Here is a 13,776-nt window from a genome sequence, read left to right as displayed (position 1 = left end):
GCATGTGGAGCATTGGTTTGCTTGCTGATTGGTGTAGGAGAGCAAAGCAAGGTAGTTGAGCAAACCAGAGGAAGTGAGCCTACAAGTAGCGTCACTCCCCGTTCTCTGCTTCAGCTCCTGCCTCTAGGTTCCTGCCTCTGCTTCTCTGAATTACAGATTTTAATTTGTAAACTGAGATACTCTCTTGGTCACAGCAATAAAATCCAAACTAGGACACTATTTATATGTTAATCTGCTCTTAGGAGTTTTCTCTTTTTATCATATTATTTAAAGCCATTTTAAAATTTAAATGTATTTTGACCTTATTTTCCCCTTCTATCAAGTCCTTCTGGATCCTGTCCCCTTTCCAACTCACCCATCTTTAAGTTCTTTCTCAATAAACAAACAAACAAAAAAAATCACTCAAGGTAAACACACATAACAACAACAACAACAGCAAAATAAACCCAGAGGATCATTGACAGATTCCTTTTATGAGACCACAGTTACCCTGATACCCAAACCACACAAATACAACAAAGAAAGAGAACTACAGACTAATCTCCCTCATGAACATTGATGCAAAAATACTCAATAAAATACTGGAAAACTGAATCCAAGTACACACTAAAAAATCATCCACTATGACCAAATAGGTTTCATCTCAGAGATGCAGGGTTGGTTCAACATACAAAAATCTTTCAATGCAATCAATTATATAAACAGTCTAAAAAATTCATAAGATCATCCCATTAGATGCTGAAAAAGCCTTTGATAAAACACCTCTTCTGATAAAGGTCTTGGAGAAATCAGTGATACAAGGAATATACCTAAACATAATAAAGGCAATTTATAACAAGCCGACAGCCAACATCAAATTAAACGGAGAGAAATTCAAAGCGATTCCAATAAAATCAGGCACAAGACAATACTGTCTAATCTCTCCATATCTATTCAGTATAGTACTCTAGGTTCTAACTAGAGCAATAAGACAACAAAAGGAGATCAAGGGGATACAAATTGGAAAGGGAGAAGCCAAACTTTTGATATTTGCAGATGATATGATTATATACATAAATGGCCCCAAAAATTCTACCAGGGAACTGCTACAGACAATAAGAACCTTCAGTAATGTGGCTGGATACAAGGTCAACTCAAAAGAAATTGGAAGCCCTCCTATATGCAAATGATAAATGGGATGAGAAATAAATCAGAGAAACATCACCCTTTACAAAGTAGCAACAAATATAAAATATCTTGGGGGTAACTCTAAGCAAACAAGTGAAAGATCTATATAACAAAAAGTTAAAGTTTCTGAAGAAATAAATTGAAGAAGACACCAGAAAATGGAAAGATCTCACATGTTAGATAGGTAGGATCAGGATCATAAAAAAGAGCAATCTTACCAAAAACAATAACAGATTTAATGCAATCCCCCATCAAAATCCCAACACAATTCTTCACAGAGCTTGAAAGAACAATACTTAGCTTTATATGGAAAAACAGAAACCCAGAATAGCTCAAACAGTCCTGTACAGTAAAGGAACTTCTGGGGGCATCCCAATCCCTGACTTCAAACTCTACTATAGAGCTATAGTAATAAGAATAGCTTGGTAGTGGCAGACAAGAGAACCAGTGGATTCGAATTGAAAACCCTGACATTAATTCACATACCTATGAACACTTTATTTTTCCAAATAATCAAAATGGTACAATGGAAAAAAGAAGTCATCTTCAACAAGTGGTGCTTGCATAGCTGGTTGTCAACATGTAGAAGATTGCAAATAGATCCATATCTATCACCATGCGCAAAACTCAAGTTCAAGTGGATCAAAAACCTCAACATAAATCCAGTTACACTAAACCTGATAGAAGAGAAAGTGAGAAGTAGCCTTGAACACATTGGCACAGGAGACCACTTCCTAAAATATAATACCGGTAGTTCAGAATTGAGAACAACAATCAATAAATGGAACCTCCTGAAACTAAAAAGCTTCTGTAAGGCATAGGATAAACACAGTAAATAAAATGACAGTCTACAGAATGGGAAAAATTTTTTTTTTTTACCAACTCCTCATCTGACAGAGGTCTGATCTTCAAAATATATAAAGAACTAAAAAAACTAGATATCAAAATACCAAATGATCCAATTAAAAACTGGGGTACAGATCTTGCTGGTTGTGGTGGCGCATGCTGGTAGGGTTTGCTGAAGAAGGCAGAAGCAGGAGGTTCACGAGTTTGAAGCCAACCTGGGCTACACATTTTTTTGCCAGGCGGTGGTGGCACATTCCAGCACTCTGGAGGCAGAGTCAGACGTATCTCTGTGAGTTCAAGGCTAGCCTAGTCTACAAGAGCTAGTTCCAGGACAGGTTCCAAAGCTACAGAGAAACCCTGTCTTGAAAAAAAAAAAAAAGAAGAAGAAGAAGAAACAAATAAAACCCTGGGGTACAGATCTAAATAGAGTATTCTCAACAGAAGAATCTCAAATGGCTGAAAGACATTTTAAGAAATTACTCAACATCCTTAGTCCTCAGGCAAATGCAAATCAAAATGTCTCTGTGATACCATCTTACACCTGTCAGAATGGCTAAGATAAAAATTACCGAGGACAGCTTATATTAAGAGGGTGTAGATTAAGGGGGAATACTCCTCCACTGCTGGTGGGAATGCAAACTTGTATAGCTGCTTTGGAAATATGTATGGCAGTTTTTCAGAATATTGGGAATCAATCTACCTCAAGACCCAGTGATACCACTCTTGGGCATATACCCAAAGGATGCTCAGTTTCAATTATACCAAGCAGACATTTGCTCACTTGCTCAACAGTGTTAATAGCAGCATTATTCATAAAAGCCAGAACCTGGAAACAACTTAGATGCCCCTCAACTGCAGAATGGATAAAGAAAATGTACTACTTTTCACAATACAGTATTACTCAGTTGTAAAAATCAGTGACATCATGAAACTTGCATGCAAAGACAAACACCGTATGTACTTACTCATAAATGGATACTAGATGTAAAGCAAAGGATAACCAGACTACAGTCCACAACTGCAGAGAAGCTAGGTAACAAAGAGGACCCTAAGAGGGATGCATGGATCTCCCTAGGAAGGAGAATTAGATGAGATATCCTGTAAAAACTTGGGGCATGTAGCAGGTGGGAAAGAGGAGGGGAAGGGGAGTGAGAACATGAGGAAATAAGGGAACATCGAGTTGAGAGAGGGATGGAATAGGAGAGCAATAAAAGAGGTATCTTAATCGAGGGTTTAGCGAGATAGCTGGTGCTAGGGAAATTCCCAGGAATTTACAAGGATGACTATTGCTAATACTTCTAGCAATAGTGGAGAGGGTGCCTGAATTTGCCTCCGCCTGTAATCGGATTAGTGACCCTAATTGATCCTACATCTGGTAACTGATGGAAGCAGATGCAGAGCCACGCACCAGACCAAGCTCTGGGAATCCAGTTGAAGAGAGGGAGGAGGGAATATATGAGAAGAGAGGTCAAGATCATGATGGGGGAATCTACTGAGACAACTGAACCAAGCTCGTGGGAACTCATGAACTCTAAACCAACAGCTGTGGAGCCTCCATGGACCTGAACTAGTCCCTCTGCATGTAGGAGACAGTTGTGTAGCTTGGTCTATCTGAGGGGCCCCTGGCAGAGGCGCTAGGATCTTTCCTTGGTGCCTGAACTGGCTTTTTGTAGCCCATTCCCTATGGCAGGATGCCTTGCTCAGCCTTGATGCAGCGGGGAGGAGCTTGGTTCTGTCTTAACTTAGTGGGCCAAGTTTTGTTTTTTTTTGTTTTGTTTTGTTTTTTTTGTTTTTGGTTTTTCAAGACAGGGTTTCTCTGTGGTTTTGGAGCCTGTCCTGGAACTAGCTCTTGTAGACCAGGCTGGTCTCGAACTCCCAGAGATCCGCCTGCCTCTGCCTCCCAAGTGCTGGGATTAAAGGCGTGTGCCACCACCGCCCGGCTAGGGCCAAGTTTTGTTAACTCCACATGGGAGGCCTTGCCCTATGGTAGGATTGGGGGTTGGGCTGCGAGGAAGACAAGGGTGACAGGAAGAGGGGTAGGAGGGAGAACTGTGGTTGGAATGTAAAATGAAATTTTAAAAACATTGAGGTACAAAATTTAAAAAAACAAACAGGAAGACAAAATAAGATTGTGGGTATTTTATGACGCTGCACTAGCTCTCCATCTATCATTGTGTATCTTACAAATTTATGGGCTGGGTCTGTAGAAAAATCACCAGAGCTAGTCTCATTGTAGCGGCATTACAGTATAAATGACAATCTAGTGGTGTGTGTTGAATTGTATGGATCTGTACTGTGAAAGGAGGTTAACACTTAAATCCTGTTTAACTTGTGTTTATAACGTTCTGTTGGGTGAATATTCTTTACAAAAACAGTTTTTGGAAGATTGTATACAAAGCTGAAAATGAGCAACATATTTAGTTGGACATTCCATTGTGGAAATAAATATGAACTTATATTAATTTGTTTAATATAAGCAACCCTAACCAAGCAGTTGAGTAGTAAATAGAATGTCAAAAGCTGAAAACCTGAAGGAGAAAAGTCTCTCCAAATGGCAGCCCTGCTGGGGGTTGTAGGCACATACCATGTGTTACATTCCAAATAATTCCATTGCTCCAGTGTGGGTCTCTGTCTCTATCTCCATCCATCACCAGATGAAGGTTCTATGGTGATATGCAAGATATTCGTCAGTATTGCTATAGGATAGGGTCATTTCAGGTTCCCTATCCTCAGCTGCCCAAGGAACTAACTGGGGACCTCGGCTTGGGCACCTGGGAGCCACTCTAGGTTCAAGTCTCTTGCCACCCCTAAGGTGGCTCCCTTAACTAAGAATTGTGCTTCCATGCTCCCCTATCCAACCTTCCTTTATCCCAATCCTCCTTTTCCCCCAAGTTCCCCACATCCTCCCCTTCTCCCTTTTCTCTCCCCATCTCCCCTTACTCCCATCCCACCCCACCCCCAAGATCCCAATTTTCTCCCTGGCAATTTTGTCTACTTCCCATAGCCAAGAGGACAACTATATGTTTTTCCTTTGGTTCGCCTTCTTAGCTTCTTTAGGATCACCAATTGTAGACTCCGTGACCCTTATTTATGGCTAGAAACCAATTATGAGTGAGTACATCCCATATTCATCTTTTTGGGTCTGGGTTACCTCACTCAGGATAGTGTTTTCTATTTCCATCCATTTGCATGCAAAATTCGCGAAGTCATTGTTTTTTACCGCAGCGTAGTACTCTAATGTGTAGATATTCCACACTTTCTTCATCCATTCTTCCATTGAAGGGCATCTAGGTTGTTTCCAGGTTCTGGCTATTACAAATAATACTGCTATGAACAAATGCTCTTGTCATATGATAGGGCATCTCTTGGGTATATTCCCAGGAGTGGTATTGCTGGGTCCAGGGGTAGGTTGATCCCGAATTTCCTGAGAAACCGAAACACAGATTTCCAAAGTGGTTGCACAAGATTGCATTCCCACCAGCAATGGATGAGGATACCCCTTCCTCCACAGCCTCTCCAGCAAAGGCTATCATTGGAGTTTCCGAATGGAAGCCCTGCTGGGGGTTGTAGGCACATACCATGTGTTACATTCCAAATAATTTTCTTTTGCTTTGCATTGCTTTTATTTCTTATACTTGGTATTTTAAATAACAAAAGGAAATATCTTAAAGGTAAATAAAAGTTTTTCCCTTTAATTTAGGCAATGTGGGCACTAGAGAAATTTCCTGTGACTACATTATTGTACACCTCTACAAAGAGAATAAGTCATTCTGCTCTAAACTCACATTACTGTACTGCTAAGATGTATTCAGATAGCCGAGTGGTGGTGTAACACCACCTTTAATCCCAGCACTAGGAACGCAGAGACAGGTAGATCTCTGAGTTCAAGGCCATGGTCTATAGAGTGAATTCCAATACAGCCAGAGTTACAGAGAGAATCACTGTGTGGTAGTTTGGAAGAAAATGCCCCCAAAGGAGTGGCACTATTAGGAGGTGTGGCCTTGTTGGAGTAGGTGTGATCTTGTTGGAGGTAGTGTGTCACTGTGGGGGTGGGCTTTTAGGTCTGTTTTCTCAAGCTTCACTCAGTGTGACTGTCAATTGACTTCTGTTTGCATGAAAGATATAGCACTCTCAGGTCCAACACCAAGTCTATCTGCAAACTGTTATGCTCCCAGTCATGATGACAATGGACTGAACCTCACTGTAAGCGGGCTATCCCAATTAAATATTTTCTTTATAAGAGTTGTCATGTTATAATGAATCATTACAGCAATAAAAACCCTAACTAGGACACTCTGTCTTAAAAAAGAAAAAATAAACCATAAAAAATAAATAAAATCTAAAAAGATGTGTTCAGGTATGAAAGAAAGTATTTTGATGGGGAAGAGGAAAAAGGTATGTTTTGCTCATTGTTTCAGAGGTTTCAGTTGACCACAGTGTGTAGAAACTGCTCAGCTATGACTGGCAGAAAACAGTGGAGCAATGACTTTCTTCCATGGAAACCCCACCTACAACACTTTCAAGATCAAAAAGCTCTTACATGCTTTTGAGATTGAGATTGAGGGTATAAAGGAAGAACTGACATTGAGAAGACTTGTTAGTGTTCTTGGTTAGTTAAGTATACATTATAAAATTTTCTAATATGTTTAAAATTAGTAAATTTTTACTAGTTGATTTGAGTTTAAATTTGTTAAATAATAAAAATTCATGAATAGAGAAAGTCTGTTTAATAATGGGCAAAATTTTTGAAATTTGAATGTAGTAACAATGTATGTTATTTCCCTGTGTTTTTGAGAAGTGACTGAATTTTTTCAATATGAATGAAAAAATTAAAAATAGACATAACCACAAGGAGGAATGTAACATAAGTAGTTTTGAAGCTGGGTATGGCAGTGCTTTGTTCTTAGGCAGAGGCAGGAGCATCAGCCATGCTAGATAGAAAGTTCAAGATCTGTGGATGTCTCAGCGGGAGAATGTTGTAGTATGTTTTGGGACCTCAAATTTGATCCCAGCACCACAGAAATAAGGAAATAGATAAATTAATGAAAAGAGATCATACCAGGTTAGGTCCATACAACATAGCAAGTTCTATGCCAGCCTTAGTGACTATAACCCCTATACTCAAATATGTAGATATTTTTTATCAAAAATAATTTATGTATTATTAACATAAAATGCCAAAGTGATATTTGAATGTAGGAAGATATGATGTAGAGAAAAGAGTTGAGATAAATAAATGACTCTCCCATATCTTTTATAATGTTAACAGTTTAGATACACATGCCTATGATGTCTTATTAATCAAATAAAGGGCTTTTAGTGTGATAATTATTGTCAAACATTGTTTGAAAGCACTTAACAAAGTAAAGGTTATAAAACATGTTAGAATATCAGACTGTAGAGCTTCTAATGGTATTATTACAATACACCTTTAAACTTTTGTATTGAAAATCTCTTATACATCCCCGGTGTTCCCACCAGACAGAAACCCTTCAAACTGCATTCACGATAAAACTCGCATTGTGGCTTTGTTTCCATTTTAGATGATATCTTCAGACCCCGGAATATCTATTTAGATCTAGGTTTGTTTCTATGTTCATTCTGCTCTTAGTAATGTTTATGGCTGATTGTTTCCCTGTGCATTCTTATGGGGAACAAATAGAGAATATCTACGTTCTTCATGAACGTACTCTGGTAATGTTTTATGTTGTAGTTAGGATTGTTGTCTTTTTTTAAAAAGACCCTCAAAACTGCAGGTATAAGTTTTTAAAACTGAATTAAAAATTAGTTTGAATATAAATAAATACCTTCGTTGATTTTATTTATTGACATCATTTTAATTTTTCTCATTAAGATATATAGAAAATACCAGTTAAAAATAATTTTATAATGTATCATGTGGAATTCAAGTTATTTTTAAGATGAGAAATGTCAAAAATAAAATAGAACCATGTAAAGAGTCTGAATTATTTACAGGCCAAAGACTTAAAGGTACAGCACTCTAGCACAAATATTAAGTTATGAAATGGGAATTTGAGTTTGCCATAAATCTGCCTGCCATTGCAGCTTAAAGTAAAATAGTTTTGCCCATCTAAAGCAACATCAATTTGCCAGTCAGTGCTTCATGTATCAAGGAGCGTTCTGTGAAAATATCAATATCATTGCTTAATATAAATGAAATTAATTTTTAAAGCTAGGCTAAAGGTTGACATCTGAAAAATTGCATTACTTTGCAGAAGAGAAATTTCTGTCTTCTAGTGAAATTTCAGGTCATGAGGGCAAGTAATTTTCACAATCTTCAATGGGAGCCAGTGAAATATGAACTTCATTGTCACCTAGCCCCAAAGCGATAAGATAAAATGAGCTGATACATCATTTGCTGTGGTTTTATCATCTCCCTCAGTAATTGGAAGAGAAAACATAAGAGTGTGTGTATTTGTATGCTTCCCCGTCTTCCCTCCCAACTGCCCCATCATCCACACCCAGGCTAAAGCCATTTTACCCCAATCAATACAAAGGTCATACAGCATTTTTTAATATATTTTTAATTTTTCATGCTGACTAAAACTGCCAACTAGAGCGTTAAAGTAATGAATACATTTAATTGAATTTGTCACCCATGAAAATGTTAAGGACAATGCTATAGTACATCATAGTACTAGTAGCAGGAGAAAATACATTGATGAAAGAAATTAAATAATAACTCATAATTGATTTAAAGATAATTTTTATTTATATTCATGACTTTCAGTTTTGTTGCTATTTTGCTTTTGGGAAGTATAGATCCATTCTGAATGTTCATAGTCAGTTACAATATAATCACCATTTAAAAAACGCTCCAGTGGAGACAACATCTTCCACTTTCTGAAAAGATATTTTTTATAGTTTGTTGTTCTTTCTTAAATTTGGTTAAGAATATATGATTGTAAATAAAACACTAAAAGTCATATGGTTGGTAAAGAAGGAAATCCTAAAACAGCTTGAATTTATTATTAGGAAAAATGGAGGGTCATCCTGACATTATTTCAGAGAAAACTACAGCAAAATATAAAAACCATCAGTATTCTAACTTTTAAACGATTGATTAAATTTTTTTAAACTTCTTTTTATCATGCTGCAGTTCTTAGAAACACTATGTATTGACAGGTGGTGAACTCACTGAAGAGTAGCTTTTTCGGTGAGTGTTTTTGTTTTAAAGGTATTTTGAATATTTTAATATCTTCCCATGCTCAGGTTAAAGACTTAGTTTCTGCTTTGTTCTCCACTTTGGGGACATAGAGAACACCTTCTTAACCTTCAGTTACTGCCATTATCACTTGATGGCAAGATTAGTTTCTGGTTTATACACTGAATCTAAAACATCTCTCTTGACAGTAAATGTATTTGTAGAGTTGCTAAATGATTTTTTTTGTAGAATTTCAAATACCATTCTTGTTATTTGTTATGTGATATTAGGCTTCTTATTGTCAGATTCTTCAGAAATAAATATGGGATTGTTTGAATGAGTAAAACCACTTAAAATTAAGGAGTGTTTACCCGAGATTATGCTATACTGGTTTACTTATAGTATGTTCTTTAAATAGCCTTCTTTAATTCCAGTTACATAGACTTCTATTTCTTGATTTTGTATATGCAGACTTTGTTCAAACTATTTTCTATTTTTTAGATAAAATATTTCCCACTTTTTAGATACAATTATTTTTCCTTTCTAGAAAAATGTTAAAATAGTTAAATTTTAACGAGGGTATCTTTTTTGTAACAAACCTTTCCTCTTTGCTCCTTTACTATAGTGAAACAAACATGGATCTAGCTATTTAAAATTTACTTTTTAAATTGTAAATATGGTATCATTTAGTTGGACTAACAAAATGTGGGTTTCTATTTTTGTTATTTCTTGAGGATGAGAAAGCAAGATTTTTGATTAAAAGGAATGAAAATCCTTTACTATGGTTCTAAGAACTGCAGATTGTAAAAGAATTTTCTCATGGATTCATAGAAAACTAAAAGAAGAGTAGAAAAAGAAATACATGTATTTTTGGACAACATTATTATCATTTCAAAGAAGATATATTTCATCTTTAAGGAAGAAATTTAGTATGTATTTGTGTATTGTATTTAAATACTGAATTCCTATTCTAACAACCATTTTAAAATTTAATATGTAAATTAACTTTGTTAAAACAAGTTATTTTTAAAAGTTTAATTCACCAATAATCACACTAAAAATTTTAAAACGAAGTGGTAAAAATTCAGGGAGAGTGCTGTGGGCTTAGGCTTTCAAGCTATTCTAGACTCAGGGTCATAACTGCCGAGCAATGGTAATGATACAGTTGCCATAGCAACTGATTCATTGGAGGGCTAGACCTCTGTCTTGGGTGCTGTCAGTATACGTGGAGTTCTAGTGAACAGAAAGTCCCAAAGAAGGGTCTGCTTCTACCTAATCCAGTTTTAATTGAACTCTAGAGACTTTGAAGTGAAGCCTCAGACCAGGCACACACTCCTCTTCTAGCAAAAATGAACCTCGAGTTCAGCCAGGCTTCGACTGCGTTCCAGGGCTGACATCTCTTCCTAATGAATACTTTCAAGAAATGTTATTATCTCAATTTCAGGTAGAAACTCTTTAGTTACGAGAGTCTCTATTTCTATTTTAAGCTACACGTTGACTATAGAGGTATTCCCTTTTGTTATTTTTTATATATAATTAGACTATTTTTATTTTTATTACAGTTTTAAAATTTGAATCCTTAGACAGTTTTACAGAATTTTCTGTCTCTTCTGTTTTTATGAGCTTGAAAATATTATGAGACTTTATTAAACTTTGGAAGCACACTTTGATGCTCTCTGTGTTCTACTGTTTGTGTCTAGTTTGGACCCATGTAAAACAGCACTGGCTTCAGTTCATGTAGTAGTTAATCTACACACACACACATGTAACCTACACACACATGTGAACAATAAACCACAAAGATAGTGACTGTTCTAAGAAAAAGAAAAATGGGATCAGAAATGTGAGGTCTAGGAGTTTTAATACTGTCTGTGCTGTTTTAATTTATTATTATATTATTGTTAATAATAGTAATGATAATAATTTGGTTTTCCAAGACAGGGTTTCTCTGTGTAGCCCTGGTATCGTAGAACTTTCTCTGTACACCAGGCTAATCTAAAACTCAGCAGGTATCTGCCTGCCTTTACCTCCCAAGTGCTAGGATTAAGGGTGTGTGCCACCACTCCCACACTTAAATTTTTAAAATTTATTCAACAGTGTGACAAAAGACTAAGAATTTACAAAGTTGAATATGTGTGGGCCTTACGTTATTTTGTATAATTTTCAGTTTTTATATTTGTTAGGCTAAAATACATCTTAAGGAGGATGGCACTGTATCTTGGGTAAATTCTTGAAACAACCAAACTCTTTAAATCAGTAGAATATATATGGAATTTTTGATTAGTCATAGAACTACCTGAATATATGAAAAATCTTAAAAGCAGCATTTTAATATACTTGTTTCTGTTAGTGGATAGAGAGACTCTAGAATGTGATAACTCTTTGGCTGTGTGATTGTTTCTGTGAAGTGTTGGCATTATTGCTATGAGCAGCAAGTATACCTGAGATTTCTGTGCTCAGGAAACACGGAATTTTCACACCAGTGTACAATGCTTCTAGCATGTCACAATGCTTAAGTGACTCTGTTGTTTATTTTGATTCTCTCTTTTTCTAATGTCAACCTAAATACAGGATAAAACAATGTAGTTTATTTAGTTTCTAGTTTAATCCCAACCCCTTTTCTTTGGAGACTGAGCCTTGTAGGCCCGAGAAACTTGAATTCAAGAGAAACATCACAGTCTCTGGACTTCAGCCTTCTGGGTACTGGGATTACAGGTGTCTAACACACTCCACTATAGTATGCTTTTGAAGACCATGACAGTGTATGGGAAACTCTAGACTTGGGAATTTGAAAACATGGAGTAGGCTGAACTTTTCACTAACTTTCAAAAAGATTTTGTTTTAATACTTAACATGTCTTCAGCATGCCACATTTTACTTATGAACAGAGTCATTGGATATATTTTACATGCTTATAAAATATATAATGTGTAATATATTCTTATATTTTGGTTGTGAGCCTAGCCTTTAACGGCTGAGCCATCCCTCCAGGCCTGTGTAATATATTCTTAACACTTGATAAATCCAAGGTGTTGAACTCATATGCATAGAAACTAGGCCGACTACAGTAAGTGATTGAATACTTACTTTAAATTAGTAAATACAGTTACTTTTCCTAATAAATCAGAAAACTGAATATTTATATGAAGAGCTTGTGCCTCCCTTGCTTAAGGAGAGAGAGAGAGAGAGAGAGAGAGAGAGAGAGAGAGAGAGAGGAAGGGAGGAAAGAGGAAGGAGCATTGGATCCCTGTCTGGAGCTCAGGTTGCTAGGCTTCACAAAGTCATCTCAAAATTGATACTTTGTGCCATTGCTAAGGCTGCAGAGTGTATTTGGATGTTTTCCTGAGCTAAAGCTTAGATCCTATCCTTTAAAAGCAGGAAAGATGAGAAGCAAACAAGTACCTATCCTAATTTCAGATGGTAATGTGTTCTAAAGAAACTTTGAACAGTTTGGGGTGTTTGGTACTGTTAGCAGAAGGTGAAGAGTCCATGGTTGTCTGGGAGATGACAGGAGCAGAAGGCCTGCTTTGAAAGAGCATTCCAGTCAAAGAAGAAAGCAAGTAGTTAAAAAACAAACAAAACCTTGATCTGTCCTCTTTCTGCCTTTTCCTCTTTCTTAGTTTTATTTGTTATGAAACCGAGAGGTAGAACATTTGTTGCCAATTTCAAAATTGAGAGATGAGTCCTTGTCTAGTTCTTGACGTTTTTATAGTACTTTTCAAAGTTATATCTGTTTTCTAATTTCTCATGTACAAAATTGAAAAAATAACTGAATTAAGTTTTTTGTTGTTAATTTCAAAGAAACTGCCATTTGTGTTGAAGAATATAGGTTTATTTGTAGCTCTGGTCTGGTGGGGTAGGGAAGGGAACAAAGGACAGAGTGTAGGGTTGATCACCACTTATTTCTTCTGTGTTTGTTTCAAATGTGACCCTGTCATGCAATATTGTAATCACAGGTTTTCATTTGTGTTTTTTAGTTGGAGTTGGGCTGTAGAAATATATATTAACTTTTAGCTTAATTGATCTCAGATTTTTATCAGCTCTTGGTAGGAATGGCATTTGATTCTCTTGGAGAAATCCTGAGTCTGAATTCCTCTAAGACTCTAATAATTAAGCTTTTGAAATGATCTTTTTGGAAACAAACCTTGAATAACAAGGCAACAAAGTGGCTTAGAACTAAAGACAGGATTACTGTGGATTGGCAAAGCATTTTAAGCAACTGTGTCTGTCACATGGGATGACAAGAATTGTAACAAGTTACTCTGACAGCCACCCACTCCATGGAGAGATTATGCTGAGCTTATTCGCAGGGCTGTGTTTAGCTTTGACTGACCAAATGATACTTAACCCTTATACAGTTAATCTTTATGTTTTCTGATTTTTTTTTTGCCTTACCAGTGACCTTAAAATTTTTGAGAATAGTGTACTAACATACATCTTTAAAGCAGGCCAAAGGCACCACTGGACAAACTATAATCATATCATATAAAATCCATTTGTATAAGAGGGCCATCAGCACATAAGTCATTCTCTCGAATTCTTACTTTTTGAAACTTTATCTGAAAACTTAGTTTCTCTAATAAGATTTTAAAGCTTTT

The 13,776-nt window shown here is 36.4% G+C and overlaps 1 protein-coding gene across 5 annotated transcripts in view; it reads left to right on the top strand.

Annotated features, from left to right (window-relative positions):
• The window catches only part of Lrba (LPS responsive beige-like anchor protein), a 478,937-nt gene that overhangs the window by 316,694 nt on the left and 148,467 nt on the right, over positions 1-13,776 (top strand). The window lies entirely within an intron of this gene.

The sequence above is a fragment of the Microtus oregoni genome, unplaced genomic scaffold (assembly GCF_018167655.1).
Source record: "Microtus oregoni isolate MIOR12 unplaced genomic scaffold, Mior012 000010F_ref0000083, whole genome shotgun sequence".
Classification (NCBI taxonomy): Eukaryota; Metazoa; Chordata; class Mammalia; order Rodentia; family Cricetidae; genus Microtus; species Microtus oregoni.
This window is presented reverse-complemented; position numbering and strand designations above follow the sequence as displayed.